The 15,110-nt window shown below is 34.3% G+C and overlaps 1 protein-coding gene across 1 annotated transcript in view; it reads right to left on the bottom strand.

Annotated features, from left to right (window-relative positions):
* The window catches only part of LOC106087213 (protein pinocchio), a 108,363-nt gene that overhangs the window by 37,829 nt on the left and 55,424 nt on the right, over positions 1-15,110 (bottom strand). The window lies entirely within an intron of this gene.

Raw genomic sequence — 15,110 nt, 5'->3', positions numbered from 1 at the left:
TGAAAGGGCTGCAAATTTCCCTAATTAATGCCCGAAAATCATGATTTTCCCTAAAGACAAAATTGAAATAATTTTTTCAGGCAATATTTGTGAAGTCCCCTCTAGGTTAGATGAGGTTAGGTTTAAGTGGCAGTCTGCCATCAGACTCACTTGTGATACCACAGGAACAGAAGAAGGAATATGTTTTTTAGCCCCTACCGTTGAACCATTCAGTCACGTCTGTTTCCTTAAACTTTTTCGAGAAACACAATTCGCACGAATAGTTCCTAAACAAAACTTTATAAAAAATCGACTATTTGATTTTCAATTTTTTTGGGTATAAATTGAGATGTTTCAAATTTAATCAATATTTATCTAATTTTATAAATAAATAAGATGACGATGTTTCTCGAACTAAAAGTAGATACTCAAATTTAATAAAAAAAATTTAAAACTAATTTTGTAATGAAATTTTCTCTTAAACCACTGCTTATCGATGAAGTTTACTTTACAAACAACATTTTAATTTCTAAAAGTGTAAATTGCTCTAATATTTCTCTAAAAACAAAATTTAAATTAAATTTTTTACTTGAGATAAAATTTGAATGAAATATTCTCTAAAATGGTTTAATAGTGTCTATAACTTAGTCTCCTACGAATTTTTCGAACTTTGTCTTTGTTTATCGAATTTTATAAATCGGTATTTATTGAATTTTATAAATCGATATTTATAGAATTTTATAAAAAAATCGATATTTATCGAATTGTATACAAACATTTTATTTCTTAACTATCGAATTTTATAAAAATTCCATATTTATCGAATTGTATTAAAAAATTTATGTTCATCGAATTTTATAAATAAATCGATGTGTATCGATATCGAGGCCACCGTAGCGCTGAGGTTAGCATGTCCGCATTTGACGCATCGAAGTTCGAATCCTGGCGAGATCATTAGAAAACATGTTCAGCGGAGATTATCCCCTCCTAATGATGGCGACATTTGTGAGGATCTATGCCATTTGAAAAAATGGTACGGTAGCCATATAAAAACTTCTCCACAAAGATGTATCGCACTGAGGCACGCCGTTCGGACTCGGCCATAAAAAGCAGGCCCGTACATTGAGTGGTCTAATAAATACAAGTCACTGATCAATTTTGGTTCAATATTGCTCTTTTTGGCAGCTATATTCAAATATAGACCGATCTGAACCATATTGGACACGGATGACAAAAAGGCTAACGAAGATTACTGTGTCAAATTTCAGCGAAATTGGTTAATAAATGCGCCTTTTATGGGACCAAGACCTTAAATCGAGAGATCGGACTATATGGCAGCTATATCCAAATCTGGAATGATTTGGGCCATCTTCAAGAAGGATATCGAGGGTCCTAACGCAACTCACTGTCCTAAATATAAGCGAAATCGGACAATAAATGGGCCTTTTATAGGTCCAAGACCTTAAATGGAGAGATCGGACTATATGGCAGCTATATCCAAATCTGGACTGATCTGGGCCAAATTGAAAAAATATGGCCAAAGGCCTAACACAACGCACTGTCCAAAATTTCGGTGAAATCGGACAATAAAGGCGCCTTTTATGGGCCAAAGATCTAAAATCGAGAGATCGGTCTATATGGCAGCTTTATCCAAATCTAAACCGAACTGGGCCAAATTCAAAAAAATGGCGAAAGGCCTAACATAGCACACTGTCCTAAATATCAGCGAAATCGGACAATAAATGCGCATTTTATGGGCTCAAGACTTTAAATTGAGAGATCGGTCTATATGTCAGCTATATCCAAATCTGGACCAATCTGGACCTAATGAAATAAGGAAGCCAAATGGCCTAACACAACTCACTGTCTAAAATTTCAGCAAAATCGGATAATAAATGAGGCTTTTATGGGCCTAAGACCTTAAATCGCCAGACCGGTCTATATGAGGGCTATATCAAGATATCGTTCTATATAGCCCATTGTGCAACGTGATTTCAACAGACAGACAGACGGTCGGACATGGCAAAATCGTTGTTGTGGTTGTTGTTGTGGCAGTGTGTTATGCACTGAGACGGCAGCCCTTGCCGATAAAGAACTCCATCAGGTCAATCCGGTACGTACAACCGGCTGCCATAGGATTGAGCTAGATTGTCTTAGATTTTTACGACGATCAAGGATATATAGACTTTATAGGATCGGAATTGGATATTTCGATGTGTTGCAAACGGAATGACAAAATGAATATACCCCCATCCTTCGAGGGGTGGGTATAAAAAGGCGATAATTATACTTTTTTTTAATCGATAATTATATCTTTTTTTTTAAATCAATAATTAATAAAATTTTAAAAATATGTTAACAGTATTCGTTGAATTTTATAAACCAGGCAATATTAATTGCATTTTTTAAAATGTTTATAAATAAATAGATTTTTTTTTTAAATTTTTATAAATAAATCCATTTTTTATATGTTTATACATAAATCGATATGTAATGAATTTTATAAATAAATCGATATGTATCGATTTTTACGACGATCAAGGATATATATACTTTAAAGGTTCGGAATTGGATATTTCGATGTGTTGCGAACGGAATGACAAGATGAATATACCCCCATCATTCGGGGGGTGGGTATAAAAAAGCGAAAATTACCGTTTTTATAAATCCATATTATAGTATTTTTTTCGATAATTATTAAAATTTTTAAAATATGTTAAAAGTATTCGTTGAATTTTATAAACAAGGCAATATTAATTGCATTTTTCAAAATGTTTATAAATAAATCGATTTTTTTAAATTTTTATAAATAAATCCATTTTTTATGTTTATAAATAAATCGATATGTATCGATTTTTAAAAATAAATCGATATATAAAAAACCCGATTTATCGATTTAAAAAATCGATTTATCGACTTTTATAAAAAAATCGATTTATCGAATTTTATAAAAAAAATCAATTATCTACGGAGTGTTTTTTCATATGTTATATGTATTTCATAAAACATTATATTATATTGATTGGATTTAAAAAAGCGATATTTATCATTTTTTTAATCGATAATTATTGCCTTTTTTAAATCGATAATTATTAAAATTATAAAAATATATAAACGGTATTCGTTGAATTTTATAAACAAAGCAACATTAATTGCAAATTGGATACATAATTTTTATAAAAAAATGTTAAAACTAATTTTTAATGAAATTTTTTCTTAAATGGTCTAATTGAAGAAGAAGATAAAGTTTTCTATACAAACAACATGTTGATTTTTAAAAACGATTTTTTTATTAATCTCTCCCCAAAAACAATGTCTTAAACAATTTTTCACTATAGACACAATTTGAATTAATTTTTGTCTTAAATGGTTTGATTGTGTCTGGCATCAGAGACGGCCACTATAACTTAACCCCCTACGGACGTGAGCATTTGTTTTGACTACAATTATATTTTATTTTTTGGATAATTGCCAAAGTTACAAATTGGAAACAGGATATTTTGATATTTTTAAATATGCTTTTGTTTTATTTATATTTACGTTCGCAGCATCACATGTCCAAAATGTCGATCATAAAAAAACATACGAGTATTTTTGTCTGCGAAAATTGAATGAACTATGTGTTGCGTGCGTGGTTGGCTACAGAAAATTTTCGAATTTATGGATTTCGTAGTAAATGTATGACACCGTAGCATCTACGTAATTAGAAATTTCTATGGTTATTTTTAATTTTCTTAGGTAATGATACGAGATGTAAGCAAATCAGGGGTTCGTTTTTTATTGTAAACATTTTTCGAGATACTCACCATTTTGATATAGACCATAGAATTTGGGTTAGAAACGAAGTAAACGTACCTAAAAAAGAAAAAAGGTTTTCAATATTTACAAAATGGAAAAAAATAGCAAACAGACATCAGTTTTTAATCTCTATACAAAAATAAAAAAATCTTAAATTGCAAAGGGTCGATTACAATACCAATTTTAGTTGCAGTAAGTCAATGTTATAAAAAAATATTTTTATACTAAAAATGTTTATTTCTACAACTTTTTTTTAGAAAATTTTATTTCTAAGATTTTTTTTTTCAAAATTAAAATTTCTATAAATAAATTTGCCAAATGTTATTTGTATAGAAAAATTTGATTTTTTTTGTTAAGGTGGTAAAGGCAAATTTTTTTGAAAATCTTGAAAATTTTCGTTAAACTTATCTCGAAAAAAATTCTTTCAAAATTATGAATCTATACTAAATGTTATTAGAATAACAAAAAAAAATTTGCCAAAAATTTATTTTTATACAAAATTTTATTCTACTAAAAACTAAAAATTTTGTCAAAAATTTATTTCTATATGAAATTTTGTCAAAATAGTATTTCTATTGGGGTTTGGTTGCTTTTTATTGTAGAATCGCTCATTCTGCAACCTTCCTCGTAGGGCCATACTTATATGATTAATTTTATTTTTTCCCTTTTGCAAGCAACTGCATGTGTTATTGTCAAATTTTGGTTAAAAAAAAAAATAAAAATAATAATAAGGACAGACAGACAGAAAATCAGAATGTGTTTTGTTGCCAAGAAATTTTACCTTTTTCGTTATTATTTTTCAATCATTAAGCGTACATAACAACGTCAGGGGCAAACCAAAGATCACGTGAAAGCAACAACATCAGCGTTCATTTATTTTTAGCTGGCTTGTGTCAAAAATAAAAACCATACAAAATAAATTGTATTGAAATTTGTTTCAAAAGTTCTTCAAATTGACGAAAGATAAAACGTTTGGTTGAATTTTAGACCAAACGCAAACACAAACACATATGGCAAATTAAAAATCTAGGGGTCTTTAAGCCATTTCTGGTAATTTTTTTGCCGATCGTTAGGATTATATTTTGTCTTGGGTGTTTTATATGGCATAGTACCTCACAAATGTTGCCAGCATTAGGAGGGGAAAACCACCACTGAAAATTTTTTCTTCTCGTGGGCTCGCCAGGATTCGAACCCAGGCGTTCAGTGTCATAGGCGGACATGTTAACCTCTGCGCTACGGTGGCCATGGATCCATGGAGGATCGCTATGGTCCATTAAAAATCTCAACCGACTTACACTAAGAAGAAGTATGTATATGTGCAAAATTTCAACCGCCTAGCTTTACTCCTTCGAAAGTTAGCGTGCTTTCGACACACAGACGGACGGATGGACATGGCTAGATCGACTTAAAATGTCATGACGATCAAGAGTATATAGGCTTTATGGGCTCTTAGACTAATATTTCGAGGAGTTACAAACAGAATGATGAAATAAGCATACCCCCATCCAATGGTGGAGGCTATAATAACATAAATCACAGAAAAACATTTTGAACATTATTTGGTTAATTATATCCTCCACCATTGGATGGGGGTATACTAACCTAGTCATTCCGTTCGTAACACCTCGACATATTGATCGAGGTCTCCATAAAGTATATATATTTGTGATCGTCTCGACATTCTGAGTTGATCTAGCCATGTCCGTCCGTCTGTCGAAATCACGATAGCGGTCGAACGCGAAGAGCTAGCCGCACATATACTTAATATTGATGTAGGTCGTTGGGGAATGCAAATAGCTCATATCGGTTCAGATTTGGATATAGCTCCCATTTAAACCGACCTCCCTATTTGACTTCTTGATCCACTGGAAGCCACAATTTGGCTGAAATTTTGCACATAGTGTTCTGATCTGATTTTCAACATCTGTGCCTAGTACGGTTCGAATCGGTCCATAACCTGATATAGCTCCCATTTAAACCGATCTTCCGAGTTGACTTCTAGAGCCCCTGGAAGCCGCAATTTTTGTCCGATTTGGCTGAAATTTTGCACATAGTGTTCTGATCTGATTTCCAACAACTGTGCCTAGTACGGTTCGAATCGGTCTATAACCTGATATAGCTCCCATATAAACCGATCACCCGATTTGAATTCTTGAGCTCCTGCAAGCCTCAATTTTCATCCGATTTAGGTGAAATTTTGCACATAGTGTTTTGTTATAATTTTCAGCAACTGTCCAAATCGGTCAAGAACCTGATATAGCTCCTATATAAACCGATCTTCCGATTTGACTTCTTGAGCCCTTGGAAGCCTAAATTTTTTATCAAATTTAGCTGAAATTTTGCACATCGTGTTCTGTTATGACTTCCAACAACTGTGCAAAGTACGGTCCAAATCGGTGAAGAAACTGTAAACCGGTCATGTAAACCGGTCTCTCAATTAACTTTTTTCGGTTCCTAGAACTTTAATTTTTGCTGGTTTGACAGAAGTTTGGTATTTAGAATAAAATAATGCCATTCAACTCAATTTATTTTGTATAAATGTTTAGTAGGCCCGGCCGTACTTAGCACGCTTTTACTTGTTTTTTTGTTCTCTCTGTTATTTGGTAATAGGGCTTTATAACGGTTTTATAGGGTTTCCATCTTTCTGCATTTTACATTTCCAGTGATGTAAATGTAAAATGTCTTAAACCCTCACCTGTCTGTTTATTTTCAAAGAGATGTGCTGTGTTTTTTTTTCAAATTTCCAATATTTAGTTTTAGAAACTTTGAATTTGGGCCAAATTGGCGCTCATTATATTTTTCAAAAGTGTTAGCAAGCAGCTAGAAACCAATGAAACACATCACCTGCTTTCTGCTGCCTTAAGGTTGGCTGGTTGGTGTGGGGGCTTGTGTTTATTTTTTGCAATGCGAGTACCAGCATTGAAGGAATTATTTCAAATAAATGAGCTGATATTAATTTAATATAGTATACCATAATAATGCCGAATATACTTAAAAATATATGTTTTAAATTTTGTGTTTCTTTTTTCTTTGCTTGTTTTAAAAACTCACTTGGCAACATTTCGAAAATGAAATCACATGAGGGAAACAATAAAAAAAAAACAACAAAAATCAGCAGCAGCATCATTATTATATTTTGGCATATCAATAGAGGGCAGTATGGGGGGAGGGGGATTTGCGAGGGTGTGGGGCGGTATGGTTTTTGCAGTTCTAGAAAGTCTCATTACGGCCAAAAAGACGGGAAGCGACAAACAGCAACGTCACAATACAGTCAGTGTCTGCTATTTACACAGTTTTGTTATTGTTTCCTTTTTGCTATTTACCCAAGTTTATTTTTGTTTTAATTCTTTTTCCTATTCTTTCAAAACTGACGCTTTGCCTGAATTGCTGAGGTCTTTAAAACAACGTAACGCCAATGATGAATGATCAAATGTTTGGAAAGACACAGACAGACTGATGGATAGCTAACTATGTAGTCTAAGGTGCACCAGGTCTATTGTTTTCATGCAAAATAAATATCCCATTCATTTTTGTGAGGTTTTAATTTGCTGGTTTTCATTGATCACCACCTCCACATGGAAACACGTTGTTAACAAAAACAAAATTTAAAAAAAAAAAGAATTATATTTCTTTTATTTTATTAAACAAAAGCTCACACGCTTGTAATTATATTGAAATAATCACCACTTGTGGCTTTGTTGGCACTTGAACCTGCCACTTTTCGAAAACCAATAATAGGAGGCGAACAATACGAGTGCGAGTGTGGAGGTCATGGTAGCCACAACATTGAAGTGCTATTGCAATGACATTAAAAAGTATTTAATTTTGGGCACATGCATAGTCTTATAAATGTATACATTAAGGTGGAGCGAAAAAAAAAACAGAATATTTGAATGAAATTTCCCTTTAAGAGAACAAATGGAGTGGCATTGCAAAAGGGGGCCGCCTCAACCTCAAAGCCCGTCAAATAGATATATGGACCAATCATGACAATATGAGACACAAACAAGTAAAAGCGTGCTAAGTTCGGCCGGGCCGAATCTTATATACCCTACACCATGTTTGTCGAGTTCTTCTCACGTTATCTCTGTTGTGCTGTTTCCGGCTATAGACCGATTCAGACCATATTTGACATGCATGTTGAAGGTCATGGGAGAAAACGTTGTACAACATTTCAAATCGGATAATAATTCCGCCCTCGAGAGGCTCAAGAAGTCAAGATCCCAGTTCGGTTTATATGACAGCTATATCAGGTTATGGACCGTTTTACACCATACTTTGTACATTTGTTGAAAGTCTTAACAAAACACTTCATGCCAAATTTCAAATCGGATAGGAATTACGCCCTCTAGAGGCTCAGGAAATAAAATAGGGAGATCGGTTTATATGGGAGCTGTATCAGGCTATAGACCGATTCGGATCGCATTTGACACGTACGTAGGAGGTTATGGGAGAAGCCCTTGTTCAAAATTTCAGCTAAATTGGATAATAATTACGCCTTCTAGAGGCTCAAGAAGTCTAGATCCCAGATCGCTTTATATGACAGCTATATCAGGTTATGGGCCGATTTAAACCATACTTAGCACAGTTGTTGGAAGCCAAAACAAAACACGTCGTGCAAAATTTCAGCTAAATGGGATAAGAATTGAGCCTTCTAAATGCTCAAGAAGTCAACACCCAAGATTGGTTTATATCAGGTTATGGGCCGATTTAAGACATACATAGCACATTTGTTGGAAGTCAAAACAAAACACGTCATGCAAAATTTCAGCCAAATCGGATAAGAATTGCGCCTTCTAAATGCTGAAGAAGTCAACACCCAAGATCGGTTTATATGGCAGCTTTATCAGGTTATGAACCGATTTAAACCATACTTGGTGCAGTTTTCGGCAAATCGGATATGAATTGCACGCTCTAGATGCTCAAGAAGTCAAGACCCAAGATCGGTTTATATAGCAGCTATATCAAAACATGGATCGATTTGGCCAATTCACAATCCCAGCCGACCTACCCTTATAAAAATTTCCAGCGTCTAGCTTTATTCCTTCCCAAGTTAGCGTGCTTTCGACAGACGGACGGGCATGGCTAGATCGACTCAAAATGTCATGACGATCAAGAATATATATAATTTATGGGTTCTTAGACTCATATTTCGAGGTGTTACAAACGGAATGACGAAATTAGTATACTCCCCATCCTATGGTGGAGGGTATAATTAGTACAAATAAGTTCTCGTCTACAATTCTTTTTATCAACCCGCCGATCCTGAGCCACAAAGCAAGGGTAATGCAAAGCAAATTCTCATGTAGAGAAGTTTTGCTAGCCTAACTCACCACAAAATGTTCTAAGCATTTAGTAAGGTATTATAATCTAGAGTCGCCATTTCCCAATAATTTGTTTTTATAAACTGACCGGAAATGGGAACCAGATGTTCCATGTTCCATCATAGGCTAATTTACGCATCATTGTGGCCTCATGGTGGCTATGTGACGTACAATTTCTATGGTATAGAAAAAAATCATCATATGCATCATCACATTCAAAAATTAAAATTCCAAAAAAAAAATCACATTTTCGCGAGTCTGGGTTTTTTAGGTTCACTTATAAATAGTAACATTGAAAATATTTGTTTTTATATTTTTTGTAAGTTGTTATCAAAACAAATAAACACCAGAAGATGTGAAAGGTCAATGGATGCCCCAGCTTCAAGTACATGATATGAGAGAATGTCAGTGAACCATTACGGCGTCGTTAACGACAAGATTCAAATGTCATCAATGACAATTACAAACTGGGAAAGATGGAGATGATGATGGCGATGGCGATGACATGAACAACGACAGCAACTTATAAACGTCATAATCATGGCTAACCATAAAGTACTTGCCCCTGCCGTTACCTTCAATACTTATAATTGAAGATGAGAAAATAAATCGTAAAGGCCTTCTTATAACTGAGTGTTGAGGTTGGTCTCTTTCGTTTTTAAACAATTATGGAAATGTAACCTCTCTCTCTGCCTCTCTCCACAAAAAAAAAAGTGACTATGAACGTCTGTTGTTATTTTAAGAATCGCTTGGCTATAACAACAATGAAAAGATTTCCTTTACGTACAGTTCTCACTTCCCTTCTCCCCTAATTTGTTTTCTCAAAAAAAAAAACCCATCTCCAGAAGTTGAGGGCTAAAGAAAAACAATCTTTTGCATTGAGGTTATTACATTTGAATGCAAATTTCTTTTTAAAAATAGCGAGAGAGAGAAATAACGCAATCAAGGTGCGTCAAACTTTTAATGCAGACCATTTAAAATACAAAGTGAGTGCCTTCAGTGGGGGGGATGTACTGTGGCAGTTCCATTTCCATTTTCGCATTTACAATTTTATTGTCTGACGTCTGCCGTCGCATTGCCTTTTGGCCCCAATGCCCAGCAAACGAATTTCATCAGCCAGCCTGCCGCATGCGATTGAATGTTGATTGCTGTCTCTGTCCTATTTAGTGATTTATGGTAGATAAGATGGTATACGGAAGCATTGTCTGCTTCTTTTTCGCGATGATGACATTGAACAGCAGAAACTGGACAGCAATAAAATCCCTGAAGGAAGGTAATATCAAAAACCGATTATCAACATAGTAAAAATTTAAAAATAAAACTGGCTACGATGGCACCAGGCGGAAACAATGGTTTCAGTAATCCATCAGCTACTGCGGCATTGTTGATTGGGGGCTAAAATAAGCAAAACAAGTAAAAGCGTGCTAAATTCGGCCGGGCCGAAACCATTATACCCTCCACCATGGATCGCTCGAGAAGTAAAATAAGGAGATCGGTTTATATGGGAGCTGTATCAGGCTATAGACTGATTCAGACCATAATTGACATCATGAGAGAATTCGTTGTACACAATTTCAACCAAATCAAATATTTCGAGGAGTTGCAAACAGAATGACCAAAGTAGTATACCCCCATCCTATGGTGGAGGGTATAAAAATATAAAGGAATAAACTTTGATTTTTAATTGAAATTTTGTATTCAGAAAAAATTTTATTTTTGATTTCTTGACGTATAGTTGACCTTTTGATATTTTTATGACTTACTCAATGGTTTCGATTGCAAGTTAGTTAAAACAAAGTGTTTTAGGGTGTTGTTTCAATTTATTTCCGATATTTGGTAGACTTCGAATAATCGTTTTCACAGGATTTTAATTGATGAGTTACTGAGTCACTGTCGGTAGTCAACTGCTTTTCTCTCTCTTGCACAACTCTCAACGTCTTTCTTGTAATTTATTCTCTCTTCGGGAGGAATGTCAATAATGTGCAACATCTCAAGAGTGAATCTGCATTTGTAATGAATCTCCTGAGTGAGAATCTTTACGTCTTTGAAGTTCGGTTTGTGGCCAATTTGGGCACCATGGGCAGCAATGGCGGTTTTTTGCTCTAGAGATTTGTTTACAGCTTTTTGGCCTGACTTGTGTGAAGAGAGTCTAGTTTTTAATTTTGTCATTGTGGGGCCAACATATGCCGTTGGACATATGTCGGTCTTGTCACTACATTCGAAATGTAGTCTTTCTCGATTTTGAACTGCTGAATAGTTCATTGACGGTTCTGTTTGTCTTCCAGGCTAGCTTATACTTCTCCTTATCGTAGATATTGGATTTGCCTAGTCTCTCTGGGAAGCCTTCTACATATGATACCGTTTTGTATATTTTTCCTTCTGAACCTTTCGGCCTTTTTAAATCGTCTCCGTAGCTTTGTTTGGCTTTCGTCTTTAAGGAAAGTTCCACCAAAATTTTGTCTTTGGAGAAAATACCACTGAAAGTTTGTCTTAAGAGAAATTTCCACCGAAATATTGTCTTTAGAGAAAATTTCACTAAAATTTTATTTATACAGAATTTATAACTCAATTTTTATCCATAAAGAAATTGTCACTCAAATTTTGCCTATAGAGAAAATTTCCCTAAAAATGTTGTCGTTAGAGAAAATTTCACTGAAATTTTGTCTTAAAGGAAATTTCACCGAAATTTCGTCTTTAGACCAAATAACCACCAAAATTTTGTGTTTGGGGAAAATTTCACTGAAATTTCGTTTTTAGAGAAAATTTCACCAATATTTTGTTTTTAAAAAAATTTCACAAAGATTTCGTTTTTAAGAAAATTTCAATTAAATTTCGTCTTAAGAGAAAATTTAATTTTTTTTATATAAGAGAACATTTCAGATATTTTGTGGTGTATCTTTATAAATTTTCCATTGCAAGACATTGAGTCTTGCAATTTCTCTTTAGGAAACCCATTTCACTTAATTAGGCGGTGGTGGCATAAAAGTTAGCACAATTTACCCCAAATGAACAATTAAATATAATCATCTATGGTTGATTGAATTCAATTCAATATTCCAATTGAAGTGAAAGGAACGCTGTTTTCTTCTAAAATTACTCTCGTTTTTTTAAAGCTTCTGCAAAAGTAAGTGGAGGCCTGTCCTCTACACATGTTTGCGATTGCAATGGGGTGTGTTATTATCTGCCAACGTCATTGGTTAAATTGTCGGTCTATCAGACTGTCCGTCCATAATAGCTGCCTGTTTTTTTTTTCAATTATTGTCTCAATCAAAAAAAATCACAAAAACTACGGCGTAATACTATCAAAAAAAAAAAAAAAAACTAGTCTCTGCACTAGTGTCCACATACAAAACATAAGTCTATGTTTGGCGACGATGAACATAAAATGAATATGTGAGACACATCGGCCTTGATATCTGGTATTGGTCAGTTAAAACTGGCTTTAACCAGGACCAGTAGTAGTACCTATGGAAATTGAAATATTTGAAAAATGTCTGAATGAAAAAAGGTGAAAAATCTGCTAATGTTTTTGATTTTATATCCAATGGGATATGCTTGTTTTAATATCGTTTGACAGATGGTTGGCATCTCTGCATCAAACCCCTCTAGCAGTACTTAGGGATCGCTTTGCACCTAACGAAAATTTCAGTTATAAAAACCACGAAAAAATATTTGCTTTAATTTATTTTATGGGATTTCTTGGTTTAGACGATTTTTATTCGACACAGCGATGTCGTTCACATTTGCTGAGATTGAGTTGTAGTTTAAATTAAACCCATAGATGGCGCTGTGGAGTAACTTCCGATGTTCAGGACCGAAGACAAATTTTTCTCTTTACAAAAATTTTTTGAAAGAAATTTTCTCTCAAGACCAAAAATTTCTGCTGAAATAACCTTGGAACATCTTTCTAGGGGACTGCATTTTTTACTTTTTGTGTCCAGGGAACGAAAATAATATTAAACAGTTTTGGTACTTTTGCGGTTTATTGCTTTACAAAAAGCTAGCTGAAGATAAAAACAAGCAATAAGAAGAAAACAAGTATGTCATGGTATATGCTATCTATCCAGCTGTTCATTCACAATAGCTCATATAGTGATTGTTATCGGCAAGATTTGTTTTGTATGTATATGCATAGCAAAAGTTGAATTATTCAAAGAGAGAGAGAGAGAGAGAGAGAGGGAGAGAGAAAACGGCAGATTGTTGGAATGATTATTAAAATCTGATTGGGAGGAAAGGATTTACATCGAAAGAACTTTTGCTGCAGACGCCTTATTTCAAGCACATGGAAGAGGTCGGTCATAGAAATGAACTGCCTCTACGGGTGATCGCACCCGAGGGAAACATAGTTTGGGTGGTTCGCACTTTCCAGCCCCAAAGATCGAGTGAATCTAATGGAATATTACCCGCACTACTGGAAGAATCCCTAGGATTTATTTGCCATGGGCAAGCATAGCATAGCCATACCGAGAGCACGAAGCGAGTTCAGGATGGTCTTTATCCACAAGACGGAAAAAGTTAACCAAACAACAACAAAAATTATAGACTAATCAACCTGAAGTTGAAGGAGGGACTACAAAACGTCTATATTACAGAACAAGTTGAGAAAAGAACGATAGCCTACGCCTAGGACCGCACGAGAGTATACCAAAATATCTATCAATGAACACATCAGAAAGAGTGTTTTCGGTGATTCTATGAGATCTTGTGACAATTGAAGATTAATATGCGAGGTGTGTTTTGTATGCATATGCAACGCGGTAGTTGTTTAAGCCAAACTCGCTTAACACAAGTATAAACAGTACATTTCAAATCAATATAATTAAACTCAATAAAAAAAAATTTAGTTATAAGAAAATTCTTAATTTAAGGACAGGATTGTTAAAAATGCTTTGGCATTTTGCAATAACAATTTATTTTGTAAATATATAACGATTGAAGAGCTTCGAAAAGCTAAATAAAGGGTGATTTTTTTGAGGTTAGGATTTTCATGCATTAGTATTTGACAGATCACGTGGGATTTCAGACATGGTGTCAAAGAGAAAGATGCTCAGTATGCTTTGACATTTCATCATGAATAGACTTACTAACGAGCAACGCTTGCAAATCATTGAATTTTATTACCAAAATCAGTGTTCGGTTCGAAATGTGGTCATTCACCGTAACGTTGCGTCCAACAGCATCTTTGAAAAAATACGGTCCAATGATTCCACCAGCGTACAAACCACACCAAACAGTGCATTTTTCGGGATGCATGCGCAGTTCTTGAACGGCTTCTGGTTGCTCTTCACTCCAAATGCGGCAATTTTGCTTATTTACGTAGCCATTCAACCAGAAATGAGCCTCATCGCTGAACAAAATTTGTCGATTCACTGAAAATGATTTCACTGAAAATGATTCACTGAAAATGATTTGCAAGCGTTGCTCGTTAGTAAGTCTATTCATGATGAAATGTCAAAGCATACTGAGCATCTTTCTCTTTGACACCATGTCTGAAATCCCACGTGATCTGTCAAATACTAATGCATGAAAATCCTAACCTCAAAAAAATCACCCTTTATTATGACACAATACCACCGTATTTATAAAATAATAGATGTTAAGATTTCAATTTTGCATAAAAATCCGGACTCTAGTGATGAGTTATGATATTTATGTCCAGCCGTTCATTCACAATAGCTCATAGGCAGCTTAGTGAATGATATCTGAGAGCTGTGTTTTGTATGCATAGAAACAGTTGTTGTTTAACTAAAACTCCCTTAAATAAATTCTCACTAAAGAAAAATATCAAAAATATTTTTTTAACAAAACTTCAATGAGTATATTTGGCCTTTACAAAGTTTTGTTCCTTTTTTCGGATTCATAAATCTTGGCTTTTCTGATCCGCCACTGATTAATATTTCTACAAATTTTTACTTTTTTTTAATTTAATTTCACTCAAGTCAAGAATTATATAATATGTCGGTCGGTATAATATTGAGTCTACCTTAAACTGTCTGTTCTTTTCTTGGC

The sequence above is a fragment of the Stomoxys calcitrans genome, chromosome 3, assembly GCF_963082655.1.
Source record: "Stomoxys calcitrans chromosome 3, idStoCalc2.1, whole genome shotgun sequence".
In the NCBI taxonomy this organism is placed as follows: Eukaryota; Metazoa; Arthropoda; class Insecta; order Diptera; family Muscidae; genus Stomoxys; species Stomoxys calcitrans.
This window is presented reverse-complemented; position numbering and strand designations above follow the sequence as displayed.